This window comes from Eurosta solidaginis, chromosome 3 (assembly GCF_040869045.1).
Source record: "Eurosta solidaginis isolate ZX-2024a chromosome 3, ASM4086904v1, whole genome shotgun sequence".
Classification (NCBI taxonomy): Eukaryota; Metazoa; Arthropoda; class Insecta; order Diptera; family Tephritidae; genus Eurosta; species Eurosta solidaginis.
This window is the reverse complement of record NC_090321.1, coordinates 73926471-73952989: the sequence shown is the minus strand read 5'-3', so window position 1 is coordinate 73952989 and position 26519 is coordinate 73926471. Positions and strand designations below refer to the sequence as shown.

Genomic DNA, 26519 nt, shown 5'->3' with positions numbered 1-26519 from the left:
GGACGTTTACGCTAATAGTTTCGGCCGCGACTATGGTAATGGCTAAGGCCATAGTACGGTTCACATTTTCGTTGGCAGCTACGGCTGTGAATACTAAAAGTAAAATATAATGGCACAATATTAGATAACATAACGTAACTTAACGTAGTTTTACATATGACATTTCAAGGCTGCCTAATATTGCATTACATAACATTGCGTAAAGAAAATAAATTAACGAAATATAGTACGACATACATAGACATAACATAGACATAGACTTACCACAGACAAATAGAAATAAATTTGCGTCGCGTTGCTTTTCATTTTGCCTACAAATTGACGTGGCGGGACCTACAAGTCAATTTCTTATGCTATTTTATGTGAAGTCCATAAAAACTTTCTTAATGTGAGTCAAGGCATCCATTATTACAGATACTGGGACTGGTCAACCTTTTCCTCCGCCGTAACGTTTTTATACATTCACATGATGCCTGGACCCTTAAGTGATTAGTTGGTGATCTTTTTGGAATAGTTTTATGCTGTTCATTTTAGTTTTTAACTTCCGTACTATTCTGGAGCAGGTTTTAAACCTTTCGTAACGATGTGGATACTACTCTGTGGTCATTTCGAATGTCTGCGGTGTCATCTCGGCTTTACTTCGATACCTCTTCGGCATTATTTCGGGACTGTTTTCAGAATCATTTAGAAACTTTTTCGGGGCCATCTTCGAACTATTTCGGGACCATTTGCTATTGGCTTGTTTTGATTTATTATCACTTTGATACCAATATTTCGCCGATTCGTTATCGACGAGTTATCATTTTTTTTATCGGCTCTATATCTTTAATACAGAATATTCCGCATTGAAATCAAATAAGGATATCCTAAATGCAAGGGACTGTTGGTGCCATTGTTCGAGGGTCGTATATGGCTTATGTAGAGTAAAAGTCCGTCAGTCCTGTAAGACTATCATTTATTGATTTTGGTATGACGTCGTCGTCTCAAGGAGCTCTGTTGATCTGGGATCAACTGTTTAGGAAGGTAGCTGTGGTTGATCAACACCACAAATGATTGTAGTAAAACTATCTCGGCAACCGCTGCTTTCGGCTTAGAACAGTTTATGAAGCCATCTAGATCACAATCTACTTGTCCAGTCAAACTGCAAAATCTTTCGTATGTAGACATCTTCGTCATCGAGGACAATTTAATTATATATAGCCAGTCTCAGAGCCAGTCTCAGTGTTTTTCTGTAGGTTGCCTGGTATTGGCCAACAGCTTTGAGTTCGTTCTTGTTGTTTTTTTGCTCCTAGACCTGCTCACCCCAGTTGAAGGTCGCGTAGAGGGTCTCTTCCACTCCCTCTTTCTCCTCTTTCCTATCCATTTTCTCTCTCCCACACAATCGCTACGACCTCTCCACCTGCTCCCAGTCGTTCACTTCCATTTCATCAACATCCAAAAAACATAAACTTAAAACTTAACCAGCTATTGAACAACCAAGCGTTTAATCACACAAACATACAAACTTTCGCCCTACGGATATTAGTTGAAGGTAGCGTGCAGGCAATTCGTTCATACCAAATTTTTCAAAATTTTATCTATATTTTATGGGAGGCGCTACTTGTTTCGTAGGACTGCACGCAACTGAAATATGCATAAGCAGCGAACATACAAACATACAGAAGATATTCCTACAGTTAAAACTCAACTAGTTTTAAACCATCTCACATCTAGTATCAATCTCAACTTGTCAGAACTGGTATTTTTCTTTCAAGGAAACACACCCCAAAGTTTTTATAATTGTGCTGCATAGAATATCTTATACCTTATGTGTATGTACATATATCCCAACTAATTTTGCAGAGTCCAAAAAAGTTACCGGATGCCAAATGGTTCTATACTCAGCTTGAGTAAGTGGGGTATATGGCCGTTTAGAGTAGACAGAAGCACAACGAACATAATGGCAACTTGCTCAAATTTGCTTCAAATGCTCATAAGATCATTTTTCTTTATGGCTACTTCTAATGGCCATTTGGCCGAGATTCTCTTCCAATTTGCGTGGTGATCCTCTTTTATATTTTTCTAGAAATTGGCGGGACTCCGAACGGCAGCTGCAAGGCAATTGAATTTTCACTGAGAAGTTATTCAATGCAGAAATACTACATTCGGAGAAATACTACACTGCGAGGGGCGACCCCGTTCAGAAATACCTTTTTCTAAAATGTGTTGTATGTTGCTTTAACCGGACTTGAACCCAGAACCTTCGGTGTAGTAAGTGGAGCACAATACCCCACATCACGGTGAAGTCGTTCTTATTGCAGATAAAAACTCATCGGGCCGGATTTAAGTTCGCGTTTTCACTACAATGAATCCAGAATATAGAAAAGGCAGAGCCGCGTACTATTGCGGAAGCTATTTATATACTCGAATCTTTAAACTCATAAATTTGACATCTTTCACCCTGTGTTTCCAGACATCTTAGCTCGATCTAAGAAGCAATAATTTCTCTATTCACGTAGATATGCGAAACAAAGTAATTAACCTTATGACTACTTAAGAAGCTATGAGTTAGGTTAGGTTTAACTGGCCGGTCAATAAAGATCTCACATAGACTGAATGTGTCCTCCATAGTTTTATCGGAATTTGTTTGACGTCCAAACGGAAAAACCTCAATTAGGTAACAGGGCTTATGTTATAAAGTAAAACTAGAAGTTTAATAACTGCCTCGAGATCATGCAACTCCGACGCCCCTAGTTGCTACAGCTTTAACACAGCACGTGCTCAACAGTTTCTTCCTGCAGCTCGCACTTCCTACACCTGCTGGTACTGACGAAGCCTAACCTATAAGCATGTGATGCCAGAAGGCAGTGTCCTGTTATTATCTTTAGAGATATAAACAAATTGTGAGTCTCACGTCGTAGGATTTGCACATGATCTTAGAAATTTTGCAGCCACACGCTTATGTCCATGCGTTTCCTGCTTGATGAATCATATGCAACTCCTGTTTCCTTTTGATTTCTCCAAAATGGATTTGGACGTCCACCGTTGATTCATCAAGTACTGTACCCTCTTTTGCCAACTTATCAGCCACTTTTCGCTACCCTCTATCTATTTATGACAACCCAGTAAAGATGTATGGTCCGGCCCGAAATAAGTCACTTCAATGCTTCTTTACATTCCAGACCACTTTTTGATGAACTACTGTGTGAGATTATTACCTTACTCGCTACCTGACTATCAACATATACACATATTTACGCGACAGCAGCTAAAGCACGCTTCCTCCGGAATTTCCGCTGCTTTCTTCACGGCTACAATTTCTGCTTGAAATATATGCCGTCTGCTGTCGTGATCTGGCAGCTTGCAGAATCTACTTATTTCTGGATCGACACAGTAAACGGCAGACCCGACATCTACCGTTAATTTGGAACCATCGGTATACACAGGCATAATATGTTCTGCCATATCCGCAACCTCCGTTTCTATTGTGGCCCCAATATGTCCGTCAAAGCTCAGGCGCGAGACCATGTAGCCCGTTCGCCCTATATCAATTAACTTTACGAACATTTTAGAAAATCAGAATGGCCATAACGTCAATATCGTTAACATTGTAACCATTTCATATGGTTTCTAAGCGAGGTCGCACCTCGGCAGTGTTTGGCAAGAACCCCGAGTATATTTCTGCCATGACAAGCTCTTGGTGAAAACTCATCTGCCTTGCAGATGTCGTTCGGAGTCGGCATAAAACGAGTAGGTACCGTCCCGCCAATTTGTAGGAAAACTTAAAAAGGAGCACGACTCAAATTGGAAGAGCTCAGCTTAAAATCTCTTCGGAGATTATTGCGCCGTACATTTATTTATTTTATTTTATGAGTTGGTATTTTTGACATGGGTACAACGGTACTTCAATTATCATGTTTTGGACACAAATCAAAACTAGTTCCAACAAAGCAATGGTAATTCAGTGAGGATAAGTGCAATTTATTAAAATGGCTCTTGGGGGAGTTCAGTAGTTTGAGCCCTGGTGCGGGTAAAAAGAAGGATTAGCTTAAAACTTTTTTTGGTTCAAATTTTGACTTTTTCGGACTAGTCTGATATTAACAACACTAGCTGTTTTGTGTCCTGCTTGGAGTTTCCCTGCTGGGAATAAACTTCCACGCACACACATACTGCATTATTTACTTTTATTGCTATCGCAAATTAAATCTTACCTTTTTTCTCGCTCCCGCAAAAGTAACAACAACAATACCACATAGATCCATACATACAATCAAATACAACTCAGCTAACAAGCCACTGTTAAATATGCTTCATTAAACTTTGTTTGCATACAAGTGTTTGTGTATATATTATCGGGGGAAGTCTGTGTTTGCCATTAATTAACGAAAAAAGGATAATCACGGAGTTGTTATGCAATTTGTTAACAGAAATAAAACAACAAACAATTTAGAGAAAGTTTTTCATTTCACACTTTTCACACATACTAATACAAACACATACACACAAACCTACAATAATTTATTATGTGTAATATAATTTTTTTGCAAAACATACAAAGCTAAATGAAATCGTATACAATTTTCAAACATTCCTTCATATTATGAGGATGGTATTGCATTGATGATGATCATACACGGTGCTCCTAAAAGAAGTTCAGGGTAAACTAAAGTGTCATAAAAAAAGCTTTTTACCATATAGTCCGTGTTGATGCCAAAGCCCGGTTTTTTAGTGCGCGTTTAAAATCCGTTTGAAGTCAATTCGGGACTGCTCGTTTTCACGATAAACGCGCATTAACCCTTCCGTTCGAAGGGGAAAAGATAGATTTTACCAAAAAATCTTCTCAACAAAAGTGGATTTGAATTTATTGGTATTTACTATTTTTAGTAACCAGTGTCGGAGTAGGTATACCCCTGGGGTGGCCAAGGGAGATATTCGAGATTTTTATGTGAACCAAGCCCAACAAAAACGGAAGAGCACCGCGGGTTGTGCGGTTTCAAAAGCCATTTGGCCGGACTACAACGAAAGAAAAACAAGGTATCTGCTGGGGAGATCCAGGGCCGACACCCATAGACTTATAGCGGTCTGCATTGGTCACTGGGCTTTAGGCACGCATGCGGAAAAGATGGGTTTTCCGCACAACGACCACTGCAGAAGTTGTAAGGACATGAGGACGAGCACTTTCTGTGTAAATGCCCGGCTCTAGCAAGAACCCGTTTAAGATCATTCAGGAGCCCTTTTTTGGAAGATCTTGGAAGATTTGCGGAAATAGGGATGACAAACATTCTTGATTTTATAAACAACTCAGGCTGGTTGTATAACATATCCATGTAGTACTCAGTAGGTTCAGACGAGTTTTATGTCATCAAAACGGCTTTTTCATTAGCTACTTGGGCGACCAGGGTCGCAGCCATTATACCTACCTACTACTTTTATTACTTTCTGTATACTGCTACCTTATCAGTACAGCTTCAGAACTGGTAAGTCTACTATCGATCAAATCTTCACGACACACAAGATCCTGGAGAGGACTCACGATAAGAAAATCGACACTCATAATCTTTTTGTGTTTCTTCAAAGCAGCCTTTGACAGCGCTAAAAGAAATTGCTCGTACGCAGCCATGTCTGAATTTTAATTCCCTGCAAAAATAATAAGGCTCTGCCAAGTGACGTAACGGGTGTTCCGTAACGACCTCTCCGAGATATTCGAGACCAAACGAGGCTTCAGGCAAGGCGACTCCCATTCGTGCGAATTCTTTAACATAATGCTAGAGAAGGTAATTCTAGCAGCAGAGCTATTGTAAGAGCGTACAAGTACTGGTGTTATCTAGTGATATTGATTTAATGTCCTTAGCAAACGCATCGTATGTTCTGCCTTCTCTGGAAAAGATAAAGACGTAATTAAGTTGGGTATTGCGGTAAATGAGGACAAGATGAAGTACTTGCAATTCAATAAAGAAACGTTGCATTAATAACCACGCCACGTCTATTTGGGAACCAGAATTTGCAGCAAAAATAATGTCAAATTAGAAATCAAACGGAGAATTACTCTTGTCAACAAATGCTAATTTGGACTGAGTAGGCAAATTTATTTATTTATTTATTTAAGCCAATTAAAAAAGAATCTTATAGGCTAATTATAAAAGTGTAAAGTAGTTAACAATGTTAACTACTAAGTGTTAAGTAGTTAACAATGTTAAGGCTCTAGTAATTGGAGCATTCCGCGCATAAAGAGCCCTAAGAACACCAATATGAAAAAACTTAGAAGCACGAAGAGCTCTAGCCGGAATATTAATGAAAATCCTCTAGAGGAGCACAGGGCAATCAACAACCCCACGTAACAAATCGAAAACGAACGACAGCGATAAAATTGTCCTCCTGTTCTGCAATGATTTTAAGTTAATCAATAAGCGACGAGCTTTATAAGTCGGAATAGGATCCGAGAAGCGCAGACTGCGTAATGCAAAATGTACGAATACTTTTTGGATTCGTTAAATTCTTGCAACTTGGCAGGAATAATACGGCGACCAGATGAAACAAGCGTACTCAAGTTTGGATCGCACAAACGCGGAATATAAAAACTTTAGCGTATACGGGTCACTGAAATCCGAAAAGTAAAGTCTTATCTCGACGCACAAAAATCTCTCGGAGTATTCTGGAGAAAAGTTCTCCGGAAGACGTATGATCCTGCCCGTGATGCCGATGGCGAGTATCGAAGAAGGTATAATGATGGGCTGTATAAGCTTTAGGCAGATATGAATATAGTACAGCGAATAAAAACCCAAAGACTTCGCTGGCTAGAAGATGTTATGCGAATCGAAGACGGTTCGGCCAAGAAAGAATTTTAGTCGACACAGCAGTTTGGAAGCAGAGGAAGGGGGAGTCTCCAATAAGTTTCGAGAGGTAGGTGGAGGCAAGCTTGACCTCCCTTGGTGCTCCCAACTGGCGTCAGTTTTCGCGAACAGGAATAGCTGGCGTGATTTGTTACGAAACGTCCAAAATCGCTTAGGCGGCTAAGCGCTAATTAATGATGATGATGATACTGCTACTCGAGTTCCCTACAAAAGCATTGCCATTGGATAACACCACCATCTCCTTAAGGATATGAAAATAACTCTTCTAGCCTTTCGAAACCAAACGCGGCTGCATGCAATGCGACTCCCCAATCGTTAACCTTATACTGGAGAAGATAATTCTAGCAGCAGATCTAAACAATGTAATGTAATTTATTATAAGAGCGTGCACTCTAAAAAAACACATAAAATTTTAAAATTGAATTTTCGAAAACTTTATTGAAATGAGCATGATGCAATAAAACGGACGGGTGAAGTCAATAAACATCTCACATAGACTGAATGTGTTCATAGTGTTGAAGTCAGTAGTAAAACTACAAAAACTTAACAACTTTTACCCGACCATAAGTTTTAAGGAAGTAGAGGGAAAATTCTTGGAACAAATTTGCTAATTTTTTAATACTGTAACGAATTTTAGGGATTTCCTGCTAATTATGCACCTTCTACTAACGTTCGAATCGCTGAACCGTTGAATAAATAACACCAATATTCGGTATTGCAAAATGGTCTTTATTATACTACTTTGGGAGTAGTACTTCACAATTATACTTTAAATCAAGCTGATATATCTGCTTTATATTTCTCCTAAGGTCTAGACGTTTCACCTTTTATAACTATTGTATCTCCTACTTGGTAATTGAGCTATATGCGCGTGTATATGTGGGTAAGAACTTCGGCTGATGACTACATGTGTGTGTATGAGATATCTCTTCACTTCGAGCTGCTGGTTATGTGTGTGCATGTACATAAGTTTGGCTGCTTACTGTATTTGTTGTTGTGATTATTTACTAACAGCATAGTGATGCTAATATTCGTCACAATACTGTAGTAATGAAATCTGCGTAAAAGCCAAACTCGATTTTGGGACAAGGAAATCGATAGAAAAGAGAAAACCACATAGGTGAAAGATTAGCAGACAGAGTAAGAACAACATTAGGATAAGATTAGGAGTAACAGTTAGAGCGAGGCTTAGATAACAGTAAGAGATACAAGAGAAGGAGAAAAAGGTAGATTTGCAGTAGAATTAAAGGGATAGGGAAATTGAGTTGGTCGATTATGGTAGACGGGGGAAAAATAAAAGAAGAGAGAGGGTGCGCCCGAGATGATGAATGAAGGAGGCATGGTGGATAAATAGAGAAAGTCGCAACAACGTCTGTTGGCTTTAAACATAAGGCTGGTAATATTTCATGTTGTTTTTCATGTTTTCAGGGCAACAAACAGTACTTAATGTTTAAAATTTCGATCTTATAAGCAAAAGCTTCTTTTTTGTCATCAGGTAAATCTATAAGTTCTGATTTTTTTAAGTATCGTTGTTATAAAACCTGGCGCTATATATTTTTACATCATTCACCTTTTCTGCTTAATGGGCTTACCTCTTGTCGCATGGTCGGGTCAATCCCAAATTTCGTAGTATTTGTTTTCCATATTGTAACGAATTTTGAGAAATTCCGCTTATTCCAAACCTTCTGCTAACGTTCGAATCGCTAAACTGTTGAATAAATCACTCCAATATTCAGTATTGCAATATGGTCTTTATTTAGTATACTTGGGAGTAGTACAATTATACTTCAATGTCATGTACTTCACAACAGCGTATTTAAATCAAACTGATTAGTCATGCCTCAGCTACGCTGCTTTTATACTCTCTGTGGCCTCGTCTGCGTATTTCTACTAAGGTCTAAACGTTCCACTTTCTAGAATAGTTGTATCTCCTACTTGGTAATTTCTATATACATGTATATTTGTAGTTTATGTTTATCTTATAACCATATGCGGGTATATGTATGAGTAACTACTTCGGCTGATGATTACTGTGTTTGTGAGTATCCCTTCATTGCCTTGTATGTATGTGTGTAAATGATGATTGATTTGTTTAGGTACACAAGAGTGGCAGCTTGCTTTATTGTTGTTGCGCATTTATTTAGTAGCAGCTTAGTTATGCTAATATTCGTCACAATATACTCATCCGCATGTTTATTATATTGTTCCAAATCGCCTGTCATCTCATTGATGTCAACGTTTTGTTTCCATATTCCTTAGTTGTGGACAATGTGATACTCTGAAGATCCAGTCATTCCGTTCCTTTGACCGAAACGTTGTCATTTCCTCTAAGGACGTAACCTTCGTAATTCTGATGCAGTGAAATAATGCGCTCGAAATCAACGCCAAAAATTGAGGATATGGTATCAAAAAGTTTCATAAATTTTGTTTTATTTTTATAAAAGCGGTATTCATGTATAAATTCTCCACATTTGGAGGCAGAGGTGTCCCCTATTTCACCCCCGTAGATCCGCGCCTGTATGTTCTAGGCGAAAGAATAACAAAAAACCTCATTTTACTTTCCAAGAACAATGAAGAAGTTTTTATGAATAATATTTCATTTCTCCCAATCAAATAATGGAAAAGTTGAAAGGAGCCCCTTGAAAACATTCCAAACAAATTTCGCGAACTTTACTTCCATCTTTGGTGTAATATAAAGATGTTTTGTGAATCCATCCCTCAAACCTACAGAGTGACTTAGAGCCGTTTTAGCCATCTTCTGCTAACGCTAACTGCCGCTTTATTTGACAGAAATCGTTCAAAGACTGCCAGATAAAGTGACAGCTACCGTTAAGTGGATATGGTGAAATCGGCCCATAGCATATTCCTTAGAAGTCAGTATAACACCTTTGGGTTTCAAGAATTTTTATGAAAACTTTTAGGTATAAGTGCAGAATACATACATTTGTCAAAACGAAAAAATGTATATTAGGTTCACTAGTGTCGTTTGTGGCATGATGAAATAAATATTCAGGTGTTCTCATCCCGTTGACGTTTTCACTTATTCTGACAAGTTCGGCATGCGTATTTTATAGGGGTTGTCTATCATCTGCCTTTGAGTTCTACTATGATCGTGGTAGATTTTACTATACGTTTAGAAATATTATAACTCTATAAGCCGCTACTAGAATTGTTTAGCCAAAAAAATTAACGTAACTTTGTGCTCCCCAAAAGAATATGGAAAATCTTTTGCAAAAACAATTTTTTTGTTCAATTTTGTACGAAAAATGAAGCAATCAAAATTTAATACTTTTGGTTTACTAGTGAATACTGGAAAATACAGCTACCGAAAAAGTGAGGTTATGTTGTTGACATCACCATTATTAGCTGTGTTTTTTTTTTTACATCTATATGGGCAAGTCATGGGTAACGGACGCGACATTCGTACGCATTTAATACTGGTTTAATTGGAATACAAGCAGCGGACTTGTTGCAATTTATAATGCTTGTAAAGAACTGCCAGAAAGCTTTATTCCATAAAATTGTTCGGGACTTTTAACACTATTAACTATTTATATAAATCCGTTTATAATGTGGTTCGGACGCGACATGAAATAGAAGTAATTCTTTAATGCACTTCAAATTATATAAAACATAGCGAATCTAAGACGAAAATTTATATTCCTTAAATTAGAGATTAAAGGTCGAAGAAGACCCCTCAGTTGCAGATTTACGAAATTTCAAATTTTGTTTTAGAACGTCGGATATGAGCTAGAGTACGGATACGGACGCGACATAAAGGACGCGAAAATTTTTTGTCGATTAATAATAATAAATCTTTTACGCGATATACCTCCAAGGAGTCTTTGGCAAAGCTTCTCTTCCAATTTGTGGTGTGCTTTTTAATCTTTCCTGCAAATTGATGGGGCCTACAAGTTATATGCTGACTGCGTTTAGAAAAACTGGTGAAGTATATTTTATGTTGCTTGTACCGTGGCTTGCACCTGGATCCTCTGTATGAAAGGTCAATACATTACCTATATACCACGCTGGTCATCTCAATAAATAACATATGGTAAATCGGCTAATTTCATTTTTTTATTTTTTATTGAAATTAATCTAATAAAAAAATTAATGGAAATAGCATTTCAAGTGCAGCAAATATTCAAAAGAAATTAAAACTAAATGACCTAAATGTTTTTGTTCTACTGTACTTTAATCTTCTTTTTTAAAGATAAAGCTGTTCGACCGGCTTTAATATAGTTGCCATGTGAAGTGGCGAAGAAATTCCACTCGAAAGTTTTGCAGGTAAAGTCACTAGCAAGAACTGGAATATTTAATATAATGGATTTATTTTTGAGCTGACTCGCACTTCCGCTTGAGAATATATACTCTGTTTCAATTTCTTTGTGCTCCTTTTTTATGATATGCATGATCTTTGAAATGAAACAATAAACATCATATTTATTGTGGCTTAATTTGTCACTTATGATTGCAAAGGATTTGGTTTCATCGAAAAGCCAAGCAACACATGTGAAGATAGTGACTTGACTTATAACTAAAATGCGCTTCTTGAATTTCGTTTTGGCAGGACAAGCGATAGTTTTCAGCAAAGTCAATTTGCAAGACTACTTACTGTATTTGGTGTTAAATTAGCTTTTCTACTTTCAAAATACTTCTGTTGGAACCGTTTAATATAAAAATGCAGTTTAAAAGCTGGCAATTGAATTTGAAGATCACGTATCAAATCTGTTAGTGGAGCAATAGTTTCATTTGCCGTCAAGTGATCCCCCCCCCCCCCCCCCTTTCATAATTTTTTATAAACCTATGGGAGTTATATCATGATTGATATCACGTACGCAAAATTCGCACAATCATTGGTCATACACTCTTCACGTTACAACAAACTGTTGAAAGGAATTCATCAGAGTTCTTAGAAATATTTGGTAAAAAACGTTGGCAGCCTTCTAGTAAAAAACTAAAATTAGCGTGGTGCTTACATCCACACATATTATGTGGAACTTGTTAGCTACCAGGACGTATGAAGGTCGGGATTTAAAAAAAAAATGTCCTGCTTACGTTTTCAGAGGGAAACTCAGTTTTTAATGCTTCGTTTGCTTCTCCTAACGTCATAAGCATAAAATGTTTTGCAAATATTTCACCTTTCCTCAGCACTGTGTCCTTTTTACCAGCAGCTTGTACGCTAATTCCGTCTTTTATCAAAAACGCTTTTATAAGTTCAAACTGTTTCTGATTGTGTGCTAACTTCTCCTTGTTCCCATGACAACCCTTTTTAGTGATATACTTATTGCATAAATTCTTTAAAACTGCTATTTTTTCTTAGGTTTTTTGGTAACGCAGCCTCTTCTTTTTTCGTTTGCTTACATGTGTATGCTCGGTTCTTCACATTCATAATAAATTTTTTTTCTTTTTTTGAAGCACTGTTTGCTGCCGCAAGCGATCCTTCTTTCACTTTTCGTCAAGCCGAACTTTGATTTATTTTTAGTTTTTCCTTTTGTTTCTTTCGAAGCTTCCGTTTTCTTTCTACTTCGTTGCGTTCATATTGCTGCCACTTATTGTCATTTTCTTTCATCTTTTTCCGCTACTTCTTCATTTTTTTGGAACTCTCTGCCTGCATTATTGTTTCCATCAAAAACTAAAATTTTCATACATATTTTATACTGAAACTATTTAACTGAATTTTTGTACTTACGGTAACGGACTCGACAAATTTTAATCACCAACAAAATAGTTAATTAGACTGCTCGGGAAAAAATCATTTTTATTTTTTGACAGAAGTGCACATGCCTACTTTGCATTTGAAAGTAATACACTTGTCAGAAAACGGGTAAAATAAATAATCCGAAAAAGGCCTTTTTAATGTAACAGTTCTCTGTCTAGGATTATGGAAAACTAAATATTATTTCTAATCCATTCCATATACATATTCAGCTTTCATAGCAAATGAACGAAAATAAAATCTGACCACTTTGCATTTTTAGTTCGTGGTAGACCTTATATGGGATTCGCCCATATACGTTTACGCTTAAACTTTATATGGACTGCTAAGCGTCAAACTTTAAATACACCTCTGAAATTGCTACGCATAAAATTAGTACTACTAAATTTCAATACGCATTATACTCAGATGTAACTGAAATATGGGTCTATGTTTCACCCTCTGCACTAATTCAATGTATTCTATGCGCGTCAACTATTTATCACAACTGATTCAGCTATATGTTATACCCTATGGCCATCAGAGAGTGGTGTCTCCGCTTTTCGGCACACCCTGAGGCCATCAGAGTGTTGTGTCCCCGCTTTTCGGTACACCCTGTGTTGTACCTAGTTATTTAACCACTGCCGCTAGATGGGTCTCCTAAGCATTATCTAAGCGAGGATAAGCGTTTTTTACGCGCAAAAGTAAACGTATACGCGTGTAAAAAAAAAAAAACATGGCTAATATATATATTTTTTGGTGCAAATGAAAACTGTGGGGGTTATTCCACGTCAAATGGTAAATGTAACATTTTTTTAAATAGAAAATATATTCGAAATTATGAAACCAATTTCGAAAATTTATGTGTCACTAAACAGGTAATGTAATATAAATAAAGTTTAAAAAAACTAAAAAACAAGCAAATACGGTGCCGTTTTAGTATCTACAATCCACTTAGATATTTGATGTTGATAGCACCTAGCACCGTAGCACAGAGGTTCGTGTCTCCGCTATTAAGCACAAGTCGTTTTGTAGCGAGTTATTTAACCACTTCAATAATTGCCGTTGGTTGGGTCTAACTCTCCCTTGCGCGCCTAGCCTAGAGAGTTACAAAAAAGCATACATAGAAGTGAAGCTAATATAAGCGTGTTTAAAAATATCTTTCATTTGACCGGACCCGGGGTTTCTGAGAGGGCCCGCGATTTAGTGTTTTTTTTTAATTCAGGAGAGTCTTTAGTTGTTCCATGTGCAATTTTTAAGCCGAATTTCAAAATCAACAATTATCTGCATTTCATTTTTATATTATAGTGAAGTGTGGAAAATAATTTGAAAAGTTCTTTTCCTTAAAATTTAAGAATAAATATTTCATTTGGCAGCTGGCTCAAAACCATTCAGGTTCCGCATCCGATTCGCCTATTGATAATGATTTTTGCCTGGGCCTTCGAACAGTGAGGAGACAATAAAAACATCAAACAAAAATGTATGTTTACATGCATCCGAAATCGTACTCATAAGCTATTATATCCAATACCTAGAGATCATTCGAAGAAAGTTAGGATCTCACAACAGCAGCACAAACGTTTACAAGTTCACTATCTTTCCCCAGATATTCAGAACGATTTTATATAAATTTGTGCAAAACACGTAAGGGAAACTATATTAGATCAACGCAAGAAATCCAAGAATTTTGCCAATATCGTTGATGCTACGCCTGATGCTGGTCACGTTGAACAGACTACGTTCGTTTTGCCATTTCAATTTGAAAGCAAAAAATTTTACAATTCAAGAACGGGTTTTGGTTTTCGTTGATTGTAACCAAAAAACTGGTCAGAAAATCGTTGATCTAATTTGCCATACTCTAGATCACCGATGGGCAAAACGGCTCGTATGAGCCTTTTGCTCATACGGGCACGCTTTGCACATTTAAGTGCACGGAGAGGGACGATCAAGTGCAGGTATGTGGGGCGAAGAACACAGGAAGAGAATAATATACAAACACACATAAGATTGATAAAGAGAGAGTATTTGGCATTATACATATCTGGAAAATAGAGCTGCCATCGCTCTTATTTTGTTCAAATTATTAAGCGTTTTAGGATAAACTAGCCTTTATTTACCGGCGGCTTCGCTCGCACTAAAGGCCACAAATATGTAATCTCGAACTGAATTTTCAGTTGTAATTTTAAAATTTCCTTTATGATTCAAATCATAAGCAAAGCAAGTTTTAAAATTAGAAAAATGGTCGCCGTAAATTAAACACACATGCAATACTTGCTCCAACAATTTTGCAGTGTGGATTTAACGATATGTGTATGTGAACTGAAGAAATTTGAAAATTTCTCCATAATTTGAAATTTATAAATGAAAGCAGTTATGTTTATAATAAAACTGGTAAAATTAGTCGTTGTTTTTGCGTTTGGTACCTTTTTTTATTTGTAAACTAATACATTTCTTTCTAGGCTCACGGCAACACTGCCAACAAGTCTGAAAAGGGTTTCGTTTTCCCACGATTGTATACGAAACGTGCATTAGTACGTTTTTCTACTACTACTTTCTCTAATGCTACTACTTTAAAAAATACTTTTTTAAATACTTTTATGTATATATTGCAAATGAATAAATGTATGTGAAGGCGAAATGAATCTCAATAATGCGCTGCTTAATATTAAATCGACTTCAGTCTATGGTTATTCCGTTTTTCGTATTTCTTGCCAAAAAGTGTATGTTTTTGTTTTCGTACTATTGCAACACAGTTTGGGAGTTGGTTTTCGAAGTTGAGAGAGAATATTTTCATTTCAGTTTTTTAGTGTTTCCGCAACCTTCTTGCGATGAATATCGTTTGAGATTGAGCGTATGATATTTCCAATGTATTTTTTTACTCGCCAAAACACACAAACGTCTCACCTAGCACTCGCCGGCAATGAAACTGATTTAGGAGCCGTAAATAGGCCCATCCCTGCTCTAGATAAACATGAAATCCTATTAAAAGATTGTCGTGCACAAGGGTACGATAACGGCGCCAATGTGAAAGGAGCTTACAAAGGAGCACTACGTGACATTCTCGACAAAAACTCGAATGCTGATTACTCGCCTTGTCCAAACCACAGTCTAAATTTATGTGGTCTTGATGCTACATGTTGTTGTACGGCTGCAATTACTGGGGACATCCTCAAAAAAAATGTGCCGAGCTCTCTTCCCAGTCTTTCAGACACTAGGTGGTCGGCTAGAATTGAGGCAAATAGACCATTCGCAAACTATGTTCCAGGAATAACAGGAACACTAAACGCATTACTTAAGCTAAATTTGACTGCACAATCATACAGAGATATTTCCGGCATTCTCAAGTACATCAACAAGTTCGATTGTATCTTGCTGTCCTCAATTTGGTTCAAAATACTGACTACCATTAATGAAAGAAACGTCGTACTCCAAGCTAGAGACGCCACCATAGATTTTGAGGTTCGACATCTGTTTCCCCCCATAAAATCCGGAAACAAAAATTCAGAAATCAATATTCAGAAGTCAAATTTTGCGCAAAATTTTATGTTTTTTTGCTGTCTGATTACTTTCTGAGTTTTGACTTCTGAAATTTTTTTCTGCCTGGAACACGGCGACGTCGAAAGAAGGCGTTATATAATATCACCAAATTGGGTGAATTCCGTACAAATAATTATATATAAAGGTGGCACAACGTCATTCGAAGTGCGTTTGGGACACACCCTAACATATTTAATTTCATAAATAAAATAAAAAACGAACATGCAATAACAGAAACAAAACTGCAGCAATTTTCAGCTGGAAGCTAGCCATATCGGAAACGCAAGATAAAATATAAAGACTTCGTTTTTTTAATATTTTAAATTCATTTGAAATAGATAAACGCGAAAAGATTTAATTAATTACATGCTTGCTATTGCACACAATTTAAAATTTTAGATTTTACTACTTTTTCTTTATACATAATTCCTTTCAAATAAATAAATGTTTCTGAATTTTGAGAAAAATTTTATGTTTTTTCTATCGTCTGATTACTTTCTCAATTTTGCCTTCTGAAATTTGACTTCTGAATTTTCACTTCTGAAATTTTATTTCTGAGATTTGACTTCTGAGTTTTTACCTCTGAATTTTGTTTTTCTCAAAAAGGGTTCTGACTAATGTTTTCGGAAAAAATGCGTTTCTGAATTTTTGTTTTCTGATTTTATGGTGGCACCACGAAATCCAGATGCCTTATAAGCTGATTTGAAGTTGATCAGGAACCAATGGGAGACAATTTTAAACGAATGCAAAACAGTTGCTATTCAATTGAACATCTCGCCAAAGTTTCCGGACATTCGAAAAAGAAAACCCAAAAGACGTTTTGAAGATAATGGAAATGAGATGATTACGGATGATCCAGAGTCTGATTTTAAGAACAATACATTCTTGATGATCGGTGATTCGGTAATCACTGGCACTACTGAACGATTTGCAGCTATGAGAAATTTGAACGAGATCTCTTCCTATTTGTTTGGCAATTTGAAGACATGGATGAAACGGTCCGGTCTCGGAAACTCAAATGATATCAACACTAGATTGTTCAAATATCGCTCTGACTACATCCATCTTTTCACCATTTAAACTACGAGCATTAAAGTGCACCACGTTGAAACCTTTATGGTGCCTACATAGGACATTAAGCAAAGCTAGGCTATTATTCGCAATGCTATTCGCGTTTCTACTATCTCCAAACACCGAGTACAATCGAATTAAAAGCAACTTTAAAGTAAGGTATAGCCAAAGCCGAAGAAAAAGAAAAAAAAAATAAATTAATGTTTGCGCACTCTTTACATAACAAAAAACAATGAATAAGCATATGAACTTAAGGTTGGCGAAATCGATCCAGATCAGCCTCACTAGTAACTTTTGTTGGCTGTGCGGATGTATCAAGTCCATGCCTAACGTAGCCGCATCCACGGAGCGTGAATGCCGCCTGCAGATTTCCCTGCCGCCTTAATTGGATAGCCACTTGTAGCAAAAGCCTATTTTCCTTGGTAAGGCTCTCGTATACGTGGAATTTTCCCTGGATACCAAGGGGGGAGAAACAGCGCTTTTCATACGCCTATGGTGCTCCCCAAACGCACGAAGAGTACGATTGCGATCCAGCGGCGAATGGAACTTGATCACAATCGCACCGTTGTTGCCTGCACGTGAGGGTCTCGTGCGGAAAATGTTCCTTATTTGCGGTGACTGAAAATCAATGGACATGCACACCACGTTAAAAATACTTTTTAGGTTTTCGCCCTCCTTGTACGGGACATCAAAAGCGACAGCATCAGCAGCGATATCAACAGTCAGTTTTTGCTGAAGTCCTTTTGCCAACTCTTTTTTGAGATTTTCTATTTCGGACTCAGACTTTTCTAATCTCTCCGTCAGCAAAGAAATATGCGTGGATGAGGCAGACAGAGTGGTAGTTAGTAACGAGATCTCCTCTTCGATACGTTTATTTATTTGTTTCCCCACTTCATCTAATCTTTGCGAGACGCCCTCTACCAAAAGCCGCAACTGGGCAGTCTGTTGATGCACCTTCGACTCGAATTCCTTCAGGGTGTTGTACACTGCTGAGAGGGTGATAGCTGCAGCCCCATCAACTTTTTGTGTTTTCGCGGCGGGGGAGCCCTTGCTCAGACGACGTTTTACTGCGGGAGGAGTAATGTTTGGCATATTACCCAAGCGAAGACACCAGATCCAATATCGAAAACAACTTTGACGCACCTGGTCACCTTAATATATGTTAGCTGGGTGGCAACCCTGAACACTGTACGAATAAAAAGTATTTGCGCACTTGCTTACGTCGCTATCATGACGGAACGATACAAGGTGGCAGCATGGGACAGCTAATTATGAACTTTTTTTATTTGATTTGATACATCAACTTCCGGTGCAGTACGATTTTGACATTTGTCCATCGAATTTACAAAAACAAAGCACAAGGAACTTTTATTTATGTTTGTAGGTATGTCACCATGCTGCCACCTTGTATCGTTCCGCCATGGTCGCTATTCTCTTAAGCGAATTTATTTGGCGTTATTACAGAGTTATGTATGTATATAACGAAGTTAAAAAACTTACATTTTCTGCCGGAAAAATGTCAATACACGCTTTTTATAACATGTATCACAGTACAGGACACTATATTTAATTCGTATGGAATTTACCCTTGTATTTACTTTAAATTGTATTTATTTACACAATTTGTTGATTATTTTCGGCAGACGTATTGTTTGCAGATTAACACGAGCAGGGTTGCCAGCTGACTTTTTTGATTTATATAAACAGAACTTCCGTATATAAATATGTATCGAATTCATATGTTTGTATAATGGTTTTTTTGTGTAAATTATCACGTCCTGTAAATTTTCATCCAAGGTCCAAAAACTTACGAACAAAAATTTACTTTTAACGGTGCATTCACTTTGCGATCCGACATTTTGTTAAAATTTCCATAAATAGTTTTTGTTTGTATATACATTTTTAAACTTTGTTGGATGTAATCGAATGCAAACATTTTTGGTACAGTGTCGTAAAACGATTTTTTTTCTAAAAATACATATGTGTCGTTTTAAGTTTTGAAAGTACGTATGTTTATCTATATATATATATATATATATGTACATACATATACCGTTCCGCAATCAATTTTTTTTGGAAAACGGTTTAAATTTTTATTCCGTGTGTCTTTTTTTTGTGGTTTTTGTTGAACCTGTGAATAATTATACATTTTCTTTTTATGTGGTAACTGTGGATATTCACATATATACATGTATTGATCCTAGCAGGATATAGGTTTTTTTGTCTTGATATAAATCATTTTTTTTTTGAACATTGCTATTTGGCTCGATAGCCGTAAGATTCGTTTTTTGTATCCATACCATTGTATAGGCCGCCACCGTGGTGTGATGGTAACGTGCTCCGCCTACCACACCGTATACCCTGGGTTCGCACCCCGGGCAAAGCAACATCAAAATTTTAGAAATAAGGTTTTTTAATTAGAAGAAAAATTTGTCTAAGCGGGGTCGCCCCTCGGCAGTGTTTGGCAAGCGCTCCGGGTGTATTTCTGCCATGAAAAGCACTCAGTGAAAACTCATCTGCCTTGCAGATGCCGTTCGGAGTCGGCATAAAACATGTAGGTCCCGTCCGGCCAATTTGTGGGGAAAAATTAAGAGGAGCACGGCGCAAATTGGAAGAGAAGCTCGGCCTTAGATCTCTTCGGAGGTTATCGCGCCTTACATTTATTTATTATTTTTTATTTAAATAAAAAATGTTACAGTGAATTGAAAGAAATTGGAATGGCTAGCTAAAATTTAATCGGTTGGGGAGGGGGAAGATGGCACTAGGGTAGGTAAAAGGAGTCAAGCGGAGCGGAAGGAAAAGGGGACCTGCTTAAAGCCGAAATAATCGAGGGGTCCAAGGTAGGGTGGGCTTCCTGCGAGGTGTGTGTATCTCTACATGAAGAGGAAATGATTGTAACATCCGCCCCGCATCAAGGTTGACAAGGGTTAAGGGCCCCGACCCCTCACACTGAGCTAGCTGGGGGCAATCCACCTTGATTGCGAAAAGGGGCGGATTCACACTAGGTGTACGTTACAGCACATTATTTACATATTTACTTTATTTATTTTTTAATATACATAACTTTAGTAAAATTACATATTAATACTAAAAACGACAAATTTTAAATGGTGTTTTACAGTTTTTTGTTGATAATAGTATGTTTCTAATCAAGTGTATAAGTAAGAGTTTTACAGGCACATAGGAAGCCATGAAAATCAGTAGGCTTTGAAATCAGTGAGCACAATAATAACAAGCGAAAGTAAATCAACGACAAAAAAAATATACCTTCCGTATTTTTCAAAGTTTAGTTGCGTTGGGGCACCTCTAAACATACGATGAGTGAAATAAAAATTTTCAACCTTATTTCTGGTCTAGAAAGGCAAGTTTCTGGAGGTCAGCCAAAAGCTATTTCGAAAAAAAATTAATTCACTCCACCCTAGTGTACATATATATACGTGATAGAAATAATAATAGTGACAAATTGCTGACAAATATTAAATCAATTATATCAGCAGTACTTCAATATCTTTCCTTCATCTGTATCTTTTTCAAAAAATATCGGGAGGAGTGTCGTTCAAAAGATATTAACGAAAACCCAAAAAATGACCCTGGGTCTCTTCGAATCCGAGGTTAAATCCGTAGTAGCTCTGCGCAAAACACCTTACTGCATTGGCGGCGTTCGACGGTTCTTATAAAAAGTTTACCGGTTCACCAATGGTGTGGGTTTAAACCAGGGATGCACCTTAACGTTAAGCTAATCGTTTATCAAAAAATTTCCACCGTTTCCGTTGAAACACTTCGAAATATTATCGATAAAGTAATTATCAAGATAAATTGTATCTCGTTTTTAACCGAAACGAAAAGCTTTCGTTAACGTTAAAAACGTTAACAAAACCGTGATACTTTATGTTTGAATTGTGCTGGCAATGCTATAGCCATGGTGAAGCCGTAAGGTGGTAACAATGAGCGGACATACACACACAAACTCCATGTAATTTGTTTGTGTAATTCGTTGGTGGTAATGTCAAAAATACTCTGAGAAATGTTCGTACTGTCAAAATTCATGAGAAAAGTTGCAATCAGCTCGGCTAATGCTTTCACCTTTAATGACTCCGCCATCAATCAGCTTTGCCAGCATAGTTTGAAATTAATAATCAACATAAACGATTTGATTTCGTTGGGATATGGCAGAAAACGAAACAAAATCATTTCGTTAATTTGACGTTTTTAACGTTAATAAACGAAACGAAATGACTTTGTTTCGTTTATTAACGTTAATTATCGTAACGAAATGATATCGGTTCGTTGGTTAAGCATGCCTGGTTTCAACTTAAGTCGGTGTCAAATCCCTTTGAACACAATTTTTCTCCATGTGTACAACAAAATTACAACAACCACATGAAGATTGTCAGCTTCAACTTGATTAATTATCTCCTCACGGAGTGAACATTTTTTTCCGCTCCGATATTTTTGGCCACCTATTAGGAGTTGATGTGAATTGCCTAAAATTGTTTAAAAAGATATTTCACAATGCAGAGTTTTGTGTTTTGGAGCGGTCCGGGGTAGTTTTTTTGTTTTTTTTTTTTTGGATTGTCTTTTGACAGAAGCAAAGTTTTCCATATCCGATACGATATTGGATCCAACAGTAAAGAGAATAAATACAATAACAGACGTCACTCGTTACTTTGTAGCCATTTGCTAAATGTTTTCTTCGAGGTAGTCGCTGGTTTTTTTTTTTTTTGGCGAAATGTGCATAAAATGTCTTCTATACATTTTCATGGGGTATTTGTGTTTATTTTTCCGACTGTATTTAATTAATTATCTTTCCAAAAACACAGTTGCACAAGGTGCCTACAAAAATAAAAAAATAAATGTAAGGCGCGATAACCTCCGAAGAGATCTAAGGCCGAGCTTCTCTTCCAATTTGCGTCGTGCTCCTCTTGATTTTTCCCTACAAATTGGCCGGACGGGACCTACATGTTTTATGCCGACTCCGAACGGCATCTGCAAGGCAGATGAGTTTTCACTGAGAGCTTTTCATGGCAGAAATACAATCGGAGCGCTTGCCAGACACTGCCGAGGGGCGACCCCGCTTAGAAAAATTTTCTTCTAATTGAAAAATCTTATTTCTAAAATTTTGATGTTGCTTTGCCCGGGAGTTGAACCCAGGGCATACGGTGTGATAGGCGGAGCACGCTACCATCACACCACGGTGGCCGCCAAGGTGCCTAACGTCATGGATAAATGCGAGACAATTAAAAATGTCCCTCTTAGAAAACATTACCCTTCAAAAAATGTGCTCCAATTAACATTGCGATGACCTAGGAGAGGAGTAGGTTATCCCACTCTCGCTTGAGTATTCCATGTAGTACTTTCCAAAGTACTTTCAGTGTTGTACTCCATGGAGTACCCACAGAGGATCATATGCTAAAGTACTCCAGAAAAACTACTCTATGGAGTATCTGCCGAACAATACTCTCTAAACTGCTCCTGAAATATTACTCCATGGAGTACCGACAAGAGATTACTTGCGAAACTGCTCTCAAAACATTACTCCTTGGAGTAGCTATGGAATAGTACTTTTAAAACCATCGCTACAGAAGAAGCCACCCAAAATAAAACATAAAATTTATAAAAAAAATCATATTACTTTCTTTATTCACGCAAATGCTAAATAGCATAAGATCATTAATTTTCGTCTTTTTGCATCCAAACTAAATTCCGAAGATGAAAAATAATTTCCTTCTGGTGCTATGTTAGGAGAGCTGACCAATTCCATAACCTCTGATCCTGCGGCATAATTTGGAGTTTCAATTTGGAGCATCTTCTCCATTTTTCAATCTACGCGCAAACTTTTCCCTCTCCATTTTCTGAATACGTCTTTTGTGACGTGCGGTGTATTCTATATTTTACCTTTATATATTTGGTTATAATTATTTTATTTATTTTATTTTTCACCAATAAAATTGTTTGTCTCTTAAATTAAATTCACTCCGATAATTCTTTCCGACACAATTCCTCTTTGAATATATCTCTATACTATAGTATGTATACATAAAACCAGTTGCGCGGTTGCATTTTATCACAGTTTCCATAGTAAAATTTTATTATCAGTTATTTGTATGCAATATTTTACTTTTGGCAACTCTGTTCGATCATCATCGTGACGTGAACACGGTCGTTAAAACACAAACAATGATCGGCTGATGGTGGTCCGCAAACGCATTGCAAAGGAGTATTGTTACAGTACTCCAACATGAAAAAATGGAACACGTAATCCAACAATTTTTGCAGGGTTGGCATCAACTTTTTTAATATCCAGCGAGTTACTCGCCACTCGTAGCAGACTGTTATTATATTTATCCGCTTTGCCAAAAGTATCTACTAATATTTTTACGTATATCTGCACCCTAATTCCAACATTCTTGCTAACTTTAAATCTCCATCGCTAAAAATCTCTAAAACAGTATCAAGTACATTGTGAATCAAACTAAGTGTGATATCTTATCTGTCAACTGTCTGACAGGATGTTCAATATGGCTACTTTTTAGCGTTTTGACGAGGTGTTCAATATGGCGGCGCATAGGGCCGACTATCTTCAGCGGGTGATAGAAAGAGTAAGTAAATTCTGGAAGCGCCTAGAAGATGCAACGAGGAAATCACACAGTATAAAAGCAGCAACAGTAGAGGCGCGACAATCAGTTTCATTTAAGCAAGCTATTGGTTGTGAAGTATCAGTGTTATTGTGAAGTACTTTAATAAAGGCCATTTTGCAATATTAAATATTGTAGTTATTTATTTAGTGATTCGAACTTAGCAGAAGGTTGCAAATAACAGGATTTGCAGTAAATTCGTTACAATATGATGGTTATCCCTTATTACCACATAATATTAAGGCCCGGTTTTTCAGTAGTTGGTTAAGCTTAGCTTAAACTAAGTTTGCTTAAACTCTAGTCAAATTTAAACTCCAGTTAAACTACAGACCAGTTTTTCATCAAAACGAGACAGCAATAGTCAATTACAAATCAGGTGATCCAATCACTTTGGAATTTTGACGTCTATGCAGAAGATATCACACTTAGTTTGATTCACAATGATCAAGTGCGCAGAAAATCATGCAACATTTAGGCCCGGCTTTTCAGTACAAGTTCAACGCAGTTTGTCAGTTAAATTACGCTTAAACTTATTCTGCAGTTTTTCAGTATATTTCAACTGAAGTTTAAGCTAAGCTTAACCGGCCGATCTGACAGGGTTATACTGTTTTCACACAGAAACTTAATGATCTCATTTCACCTGCTAATGAAATCGTAATTTTTTGCTTTCACACAGAAGTAACTGCTCGATTAGTATGAAGGATGAGACAGACAATCATGGCGGAACGATACAAGGTGGGAGCATGGTGACATACCTACAAACAAACAAAATTCCATGTACTTGTAAATTCGATGGACAAATGTCAAAATCGTACTGCGCCGGTAGTTGATATATCAAATCAAATAAAAAAGGTTATAATCAGCTGTTCGATGCGGCCACCTTGTATCGTTCCGCCATGCAGACAATGACATTTGCTTTGACAAATGACATTTTTAAGCACTGAACACACCAAAAACTAAGAAGCGGAAACGGAAGCGGAAGGCTGCCAACAGAGTTGCATTGTGCTTTTGACTTCATTAGGCATTCGATTAGCTACTAAAGAAATAATAATATATTCGAATTTTGTAGGGAAGATTGAGCTCAATAAGCGTCTTAATGTAGAAAACTGCCTTTATTATTCAATAAGCCGTCTGTGTGAAAACAGTATTAAACTATCAGTTATTTGCGTTCGTTCGAAGTCGGCATAAAACATGTAGGTCCGGCCAATTTGTATGGAAAATCAAGAGGAGCACGACGCAAATTGGAAGAGAAGCTCGGCCTTAGATATCCATATGGTTCACATTGTTGTTACATTTGCATGTTAAATCTCTATCCGTATCTGGTTCACGCTTCATTGGAACACGAGGAATAAGGCATACTTCAAAATCTCAAAAGTTTTTTCGAAAGAGTGACTCAACTTGAGAGTCATAACTTTCTCAGCAAATCAGGAAATTTTTATAAAGCGAAAAATGCCATTAACTATGTAAGTTGAAAAAAGATAGTTCCCAACTCGTATCTATGTGTGGTTCTCTCACTTGACTCAAATGTAAGATTATAATGATACAATATTTTCACGAAAATAAAACAAAATATGTATAAATTATTTTTAATTAATATCGCTTTTTTACTGCTATCAACAAGGTATTTATTTTTCACAATAAACAGCTTTGGTGGTACCACCTCGTGGAAGATTTTTTTGCAACCCACCTCAGTTCGATATCCAAAGTAGGATATAAGCTGGAGAAATGTGTTAGATATGCATTTGAAAGCTGTGCATTTCTAAAAATCTCTCAAAGGTCGGAAAATAATTTGAGAATGACGTTGGAGGTAAACTCGAGAACTATTCTTTTACAAAATTTCTCACAACTTGGATAGTGATTGGAGAATGAAGTTGGATATCAACTTGATAACTATCTGGTTTAAGAATAATTAGAGCATGATGTTGTATATCAGCTCCAGAATTAGATATATATTTCTCTAAGGCTGAAGAAATATTTTGCCCATGTTTATTGGGTAAGCAAAATCCAGCTGTTGCCGTATATACAAATTATCTAGACAATAAAAAAACAATGTTCCCGTACAAAATAGCCTTAAACTGTGACTGAAAAACTGCTCTGGAGTTTAAATTTGACTAGAGTTTAAGCAAACTTAGTTTAAGCTTAGCTTAACAAACTACTGAAAAACCGGGCCTTAATATTATGTGGTAATAAGGGATAACCATCATATTGTAACGAATTTACTGCAAATCCTGTTATTTGCAACCTTCTGCTAAGTTCGAATCACTAAATAAATAGCTCCAATATTTAATAATGCAAAATGTCCTTTATTAAAGTACTTCACAATAACACTGATACTTCACAACCAATAGCTTGCTTAAATGAAACTGATTGTCGCGCCTCTACTGTTGCTGCTTTTATACTGTGTGATTTCCTCGTTGCATCTTCTAGGCGCTTCCAGAATTTACTTAAGCGCCAAATACACGACACGAACATTTCCGCGAACATTCCCGTTATGTCATGTTTCTTCGACCTTTTCTGTCGTGTATGGTGGTGTTTGCCAGTTCGCGCAAATGTTCGCCAAAAATCAAAATATTTTTATTTTTGGCGAACATTTGCGTGAACTGTTCGTGCGTGTATGTTGAAATAGCTCATAATCTTAGTAATTTCTGAACGGAACAGACGTGCGCGGAAAAGTAAAATGGACAATAAAAAATTTCTGAGTGAATTTATTGAAATGTATAAATCTTTGCCATCATTGTGGCAAGTAAA

At 37.0% G+C, this 26519-nt stretch overlaps 1 protein-coding gene across 2 annotated transcripts in view; it reads right to left on the bottom strand.

Moving 5' to 3' along the window:
* The window catches only part of PHDP (Putative homeodomain protein), a 113612-nt gene that overhangs the window by 82024 nt on the left and 5069 nt on the right, over positions 1-26519 (bottom strand). Inside the window, exon 1 of one of the 2 annotated variants that reach the window (XR_010950690.1) lies at positions 18637-18845. The exons of the other annotated variant lie outside the window; for it this stretch is intronic. The gene's annotated coding sequence lies outside the window, so the exon portion shown is untranslated. Of the gene's footprint in view, positions 1-18636; positions 18846-26519 lie in introns of those variants that run through there. 2 annotated transcript variants of the gene reach the window in all.